The sequence below is a fragment of the Rhagoletis zephyria genome, unplaced genomic scaffold (assembly GCF_001687245.7).
Source record: "Rhagoletis zephyria isolate East Lansing unplaced genomic scaffold, Rhagoletis_zephyria_1.1 Rzeph_scaffold_00059, whole genome shotgun sequence".
In the NCBI taxonomy this organism is placed as follows: domain Eukaryota; kingdom Metazoa; phylum Arthropoda; class Insecta; order Diptera; family Tephritidae; genus Rhagoletis; species Rhagoletis zephyria.
Genome location: NW_016157143.1, coordinates 344,482 through 351,730, shown reverse-complemented (window position 1 = coordinate 351,730; position 7,249 = coordinate 344,482). Strand labels below are relative to the sequence as shown.

Here is a 7,249-nt window from a genome sequence, read left to right as displayed (position 1 = left end):
ATCGGTTTTGTTATCGATATTTTTATCGATTTTGTTATCGATACTTTCGGAACTTATCGATATAATGATCGATTTTGTTATTTATTTTTCTATCGATATTTTCCGTTTGTTATCGATATAATGATCGATATTTTTATCGTTTTTGCTATCGATATTATAATCGACTTTGTTACCGATATTTTTATCGATTTTGCTGTCAATATTTTTATCGATATTTTTATTGGTTTTGTTACCAATATTTTTATCGATTTTTCTATTGATATTGTTATCAATAACCATACCACGTATTCTACGTTTAAATATAGCGGCTGTATCTCCGATACAGCCTGCAGACCAAGACGAAGGCGCTGGCCTGTTCCTTTTTTTGCATTAGTTATGTTTTCAGTCCGTAAGGATGAGGATCTAGGCCGAAATTGGACAGAGGCATAACAAAACCAAGGCTAAATGCCAGAATTGAAATAAGCGAATACCAGAAACGAAATATAAAATAATAACAAAATCAAACTTTGCTTTCAAATATGAAGACGTAAGTTACCTGGTACACTATGTATTATTTCATTATGGGTCTTTCTGGCTGTTCACACATGGAAATAAAATTTCTCTTTCTCAATTCGACAGCGAATTGCGTGGAAAAGTTGGAAATATTGCCAAGTCTGATACGCTCTATAGATGTGCGTGCAAGTATATGAACTCACCATATCCGCAACAAAATTTGCAGCAAACATAATTGGCGGGTATATAAAAGAGCATTGCAACAAAGGGAATAATTGCCGTTGGCGCTGTTATATAACTAGAAGAAAAAAAAAAACAAAAACAAATTTTTAATATAAATGGCATGGCATAATGTCTGGCGATTGAAATATAAGCAAGAATATCATAAGCAAATATAAGATAAGAATTTGAATTTCTTGTAAGTTTATAGTTCCAATATTCTCAAATTTCTGCCTCACTGAGGCTGCCACATCTTTAGAGTTGATACCAAAATTTAATAGCGCAACACCACTCTCGCTTTTGGGGCTAAATAATCCAAGATTTGTAATTAGAAGAATTGGATACACGAGTATTAAAGCTATTAGAACCCAAGGTAGATTGTAGACCATGAATCTGGGGAAAGTTATATGTTCCGTGGCGTTCGGGTATAAGCTGAAAAAAGAGTAAAGATAATAAATTAACGAAGCTGGGAAAACCTGATTAACCTCCCCAAGGAGAAACTTAGAATACTAACAGGTATGCTTACAGCACACTACAGACTAAGAGGGCATCTCTGAGCTAGGAATATGGTCAAATGACCTATATAGCTTCTGTAAACCGACATGGGAGACACCACTACATATTCTTATTGAGTGCGATGCCATCTGCAGAGGACGCGAGAGAAGACTAGGCTCGGATGTGACCACAGCTTGAGCACATTCACTTCCTACCCCCGAAGGCGCTGCTGCTGTTCGTAAGGGATGTAGGATGTAGGCTTAGCGGAAGTATTGTGAAGAGGCGAGGGCAAAATAGATCACTAGGTCGCAGTGAATACCTCATTTTAATATCTATCTGTCTAGTCTACTACCAAGAAATATTAATCATTAGGACTCATAAATACTGGAGAATAAAACATCAGAAGTTAATAAAAAGGTAGATGAAAGCATCAGAAGTTAATAATTGTCGTGCTGGCAATGGTTTTGTCTCCAGGCAGAGTAAGCATGTGATGTATTTGGGAACCAGTTTCCTTCCTTATCGTGCGAGATCGAAAAATTACACTGAATATGGTATGTCTCCGAAATAGACAAAAGTATTACGCATTGTCATCTACTATTCGGAAGATATTTAAGCCAACATACCTAATTTGGGCATATGTTTCCTCGGCTATAAATTTTAGCAGCAGGTTTCACGCTATTTCTATGGTGGCGGTGTTCCATAGATCTTTCTGATATCACCATATTCATCACCCTATTTAAAAATCGGAAGAAAGCGTTTAAGCTATTGTTAGGCACTCGCATGGATGAAATACCCATTCCGATGGTTAATAACCCGAAAGTAAAGGATTTAACTTCAATAGCTTGGTCATATTCTCCGCACACACAACTACTACTGTAGCAACAAATTTCTCAAGACACAATTCGGCAGCACCTAAGGGAAAAGACGAACGCTATTGGCAACATACAAAATGATTGACCGACCGGTTTTCAAAGTCTTCCTATTTGGCACTGCAACCGTTTTCGATTTTGGCCGAGATCAAAAACTTTTGCCAATTGCCTGTCTCTTTTGCGGATTTACGCCCGAATACAAACTGGTGCTTCTGCCGTTAGTCCTTCCATTGTATGCGTGGGCGACCTTTCTTTCATTGGCCATCCATGGGTACTGGTTCTCCAATACGCTGCACCGAGGAACGAGCGGACGAATCCTATACCAGTATAAAACCACCGTTGGATCCGATAGTGTACAAACACGCCTTAAAGTAAATTCCACGATATACTTCTACACCATCGTGAGCTCTAGCTCCGTGAAGCTGCGTTTTGTCCAAAATTTGAATTCTGTATGTTCACAGCAGCTGTACGTCCGATCTTATGCTACTGTTTCTTGGTATGGTGGACAGCCACATGCCACATGCGTTGGGACTACAGAGGAACTGGGGTGGATGGCTCCAAAATGGAACGCGGAGTTGGAGTTTACCCGCATCCCTGTGATTGGATTAAGAAGATCAATCCATTTACCCGATTTCAAAAGTCTTTTCGAGGTAAAAGTATTCACTATAGCTGAGGGCGTATCGCAATTTTCTCAGATAATTAGGCGGGCATTAAGACCCTAGGGTATGTATAAGACTTATACAAAAAAATCGAAACTGATAAGGGTGTGTAGGACTCTTGTAAACATAGTAAGTAAAATCAACTTGTTCTAAATTTGGTGTGGGTCATCGCAAAATTTCCAAAATGAGGCTGCAGACGAGTTGGCCACATCGACTTCGATCGAGGACCAGATCTCACTTCAATTGGAGCCATATGCAGAGAAATTTATATCCACGTTCTTCAGAAATCGGCGCAAAGGTGGCGCATTTCGGCAGGCTGCCGTATATCCAAACTCATGTGGTCAGTGCTATACACTTTCTACTGTCCTTAAAAGCCATACAACCCATAAAACCCGCGTCTGCACGGCTAGTAGCGGCTTTCAACATCGCCTTCAATGACTTCCGCAGGAATGAAAACGAATCTGGAAACAGTTGATCACCTTTTATGAAAATGTTCAGCTTTAATTAGGAGCAGGAACACCATACTGCCACCATTCTAAATTGACCTAGCTCCGTGAATGCCGTAATTGGACTCCAACCACTACCTGTAGCAGAGGAAGAATTTAAAATGTGTGTGGAGACGAGTGTTACTCTGGGACAGTTGCAACTTAAGCTAACTTAGACATGCTCAGCTGATCAAAAAACCCTACGAGACCCTATGAATGACTGCACAGCAGAACGATGCGGTAGGATTGCATCCTAATTTTCTCCTAAGTTGTCCGCCTTTCTGGATCTTAAATTATTTTTTTTCGACTTCGCAACCGTCTCTGAAGAAGGACTCAGATACTCTTACCTAATCCCCAAAATCTTTTCTTAAGATATTTTTTTTTAGAAATAGTAATTTTATTTCAGTAGCGGGTTTAGTACTCGAGAGAATTCAGGGAGACTCAGTCGATCGCGAGTTTCCGTCAACGAAGAGTTTCCCATAAAAATAACTTGCATTTCGGAGACTATAATATTTTAGATAACTGGCCTCAACAGATTGTTATAGAACAAATATTAATAGCCGAAGGTGATAAAACAGGTGTCAGATCTTAATTTGGGATCTAATAAATCGATGCTCAACCCGCAGGGAAAATTAAAACCTTTCAAAAAACGTACCACGGTTTATATATACAACCGCAAGGCTCACGAAATCGGTCATAAGGGGTTTTCTCAAAGTTTGTTATTAAATTATTCTGTTGCCTACTCACATTTGATACATTCCTTTGCCAGCCAAGTGTGTTCCCGAGCCGATGAGTGTGCCACAGCCGCCTATTGTTGCCGCATAACACACACCCAAGTAGTAGCCAATAGCAATAGAGGAGGCCTCTCGGTCTCTGTAGATTCAAAAGAAAAAACTTTTAGCGAGTGATATTTCAAGCATATAGCAAAATTACGCACTCCTCCTCTTGATCAGGCTTATTCCCCTCTCGGATTTTCGGTCCACCCTTCAAATACAAATCACACACATATTTACATGGGTACGCGGATGCCTCACCAAATACTACATACCACCTCAAACTCGTTGAGCACCGCCTTCACTATGGGCAACATTAGCGCTACAACAATGGTGTTCTGCATCCACATGGACAAAAAACCCGTAGTGATGATAAGGCTAAAGAGCACACTGAAAAAAAAATTTTACTAGAAGCTTCCTTGCAATCAATGGAAATATGACTGCCTACCGCCTGGGACTGCAACCAATCGTGGTGAGTAAACCGAGTGCTAAACGCGTATGCAAATTGCTATATTCTCCAGCAAGAGCGACTATAGTGGAACCTATAAAAATCGCCAAAGAGCTGGTTAAGAAACTCTTGCACACATCATCCGTATCCTGCAATGATGGATTGAGATTGTCAATTTTCAAGTGAATGGCTTTACCATAGAAAATAAATACTTCTTCCTACCAAAATACCAAGAAATGGCATCACTGCAATCGGCAGCAAACCACTCACTTGCAGCGGCGTTACCTCGGCCAACCAGAAGACCGCCATTACCACGAAGACCTAATTGGTGCGGTTATGCTGTCAACAAAAAAATGTTATCGAAAGTAAATTAAATGCAATTATTTTGCAGTCTGTTAATACTGGGGACTTACCGGTTCATATGCTGGTACCATTATTGGCAAGAATACTATGGGCACTAGCAACATGAGGATGCCACGCCAATGGTGTTTCCAAAGGAGTCCGTACGTGTATTGGCATGAGGTATTCTCTTTGCTGGTAGGATGCAACAATCACTGAACGTATTTAGAGCTCTGAAAAGCTAAAGGAAAACGCTGCAAGAACTGACTCATCATCCATGGTTTTTTGAGAAAATAGCGATAAGAAATGCAGTCTATTGAAGAAATCTAAAAAAAAACATCGAAATTAAATTTTGCTGATTATTTCAAGTTTTGACTTTCAATTTTTACAGCAAAAACCAGGCATAGTTTACTTTTCTATTTTATTTTTTCACTATTGCGAAGTACCGTTTAGGGAACTTTCACGACTGATACATACATATGTATGTATGTCCAGGATTAAGTGGTTGGTTGAGTCTCGTCTTATAGTTTTGCACTTAGTTCCGTGACATTCAAAGCTTGTGTGCAGTCAGTCAAAAGTGCATGTATTCAGATAAATAAAAAATCTGAAAGTTTAGCTGATCAGCGAGAGTAGCGGCGATCATATCGTCACAGACTTGTGGACGTTTGCTGGCGGTGCGCCCAAATACCATTAGATAAGAACTCAGGAATGAGGCAAGAGTCTCCGTTTTCAGGTACAAAGAAACTTAACTCCTGTGAGGATTTGACAGATTAGTCAGAAAAGCGGTGGCCTACTGGACGGTGGATATAAATATCAACAGAGAAAATAACTCTTAGGTTCCCCAGCGGTCGAAGTCCTAACAAGTCTGGCTCCATCTTTGACAGGGTAAAAGTACTGAGGGCGACAGAGCCCTTTGAACCTTTCAAAGTTGCAGGCAGAGATGGCATATATCCGACATTAATTCAGAGATGTATTCTTGTTATCATCGATCCGCTGTTCTGTCTATTTGGGGCAAGTTGTTCTTGGGGATTCATATCGTATTCTTGGAGGAAGGTAGCCGTCTTATTTATTCCTAAGCGGGCAACAGGCACCTCGACTCACCAAAATCATACAGACCTATTAACTTAACTTACTGCATCTTAAAGACCGTCGAAAGAATGCTAGACCTACATATTAGCGATAAGCTGAGACACCAAACCCCATTACATATTCACAGTGCTTGGTTAGTAAGATCGAAAGGGCCCTCGATTTTAAGGAGGTTGTCTTATGTGGCTTTCTGGACATGGAGGGAGATTTTGATAACACCGCCCATGGATATATCTCAAGGACATTGGTTCAATGAGGCATAGATCTTTCCACTGTCGGAAGGATACAGTGCTCCGTGATATGACATCTTCTCTAGGCAACAGCTCTGTGAATATCAGAGCCATTAGGGAGTGTACACAGGGAGCTGTTATTTCTCGTTCACGTCGAATTTGCGGATCCTCCGACGCTATTCCAAAGGAAATCTGCTTTGGAAGGAAATTCCAGACCGAGATGTCTGGTCAAATGGTTTACCTGAACTAGGTCCAAGATATGTACACTGGTACACAGACGGGCCAAAGATGGAGGGCAGAGCAGCTGCGAGTGTCTTTGGACCTAGCACTGAAATTTCTATTGCAATGGGTTCTTGGTCCACGGTGTTACCAGGTACTAGCAGTCTCAGTTTGTGCAAGACTGAACCCTGAGCAGGGTTTCTAGTTATCACTTCTGACAGCCAGGTGGTCATAAGGGCTCTATACAATAGGAGGTGTCCAGGCACATCAAGCAGTGCTTTGACGATATAGAATTCTTGGCAGCAAGGAATACGTCATTACTATGCCAGGATACTTCGTGATCGTAGGTAACGAGGCGGAGTACGTCTGTACTTGTGGGGCCGTAACCATGCTGTGGACTCACTTGGTCCTCCCCGAGGCTCATAATCGACGCGTGAGTAAACTTAGAACACAGTAAGTATTGGGGAGAGGTAGGCGGCCTTAGATAAACCAGACTTTTTTGATTATCCTTTTGCTAGGAAAGATATAAATCTATGGAACAGGTCCAAAATCAAGTTGCTTATTGGTTACCCAACTAGCCACAATCACTAACTAGCCTTTTCTCGGATAGCGATTACCGTTTTTGCCTTGAATACGAAGTGACGTCGGAGCACATTATGTGTGATTGTCCAGCATTAACCAGACTACAACTGCAACACTTCAGTTCTTCCACAGTCGATCCCTTAAGGTCAGGAATTCGTCTACCAAGATACGTTTAGCTTTTATTAGGGAGACTGATAACATCTTGGGCTGCCAGGGTTAGCAACCATCGTACATATACTAAAGATCTTCTAGGTCGCGATATCCCTTATTTTTCTTGCACCGATAGAACTTATTACATTGCATTAAATACATTTACAAAGAACTCTGGAAAGTGGCAAAAGCTATAAGAGAAA

General features: G+C 40.8%; 1 pseudogene; it reads right to left on the bottom strand.

Annotated features, from left to right (window-relative positions):
* The window catches only part of LOC108369502 (protein I'm not dead yet-like), an 11,422-nt pseudogene extending 6,238 nt beyond the window's left edge, over positions 1–5,184 (bottom strand).
* Between the last annotated feature and the right edge of the window lie 2,065 nt (positions 5,185–7,249).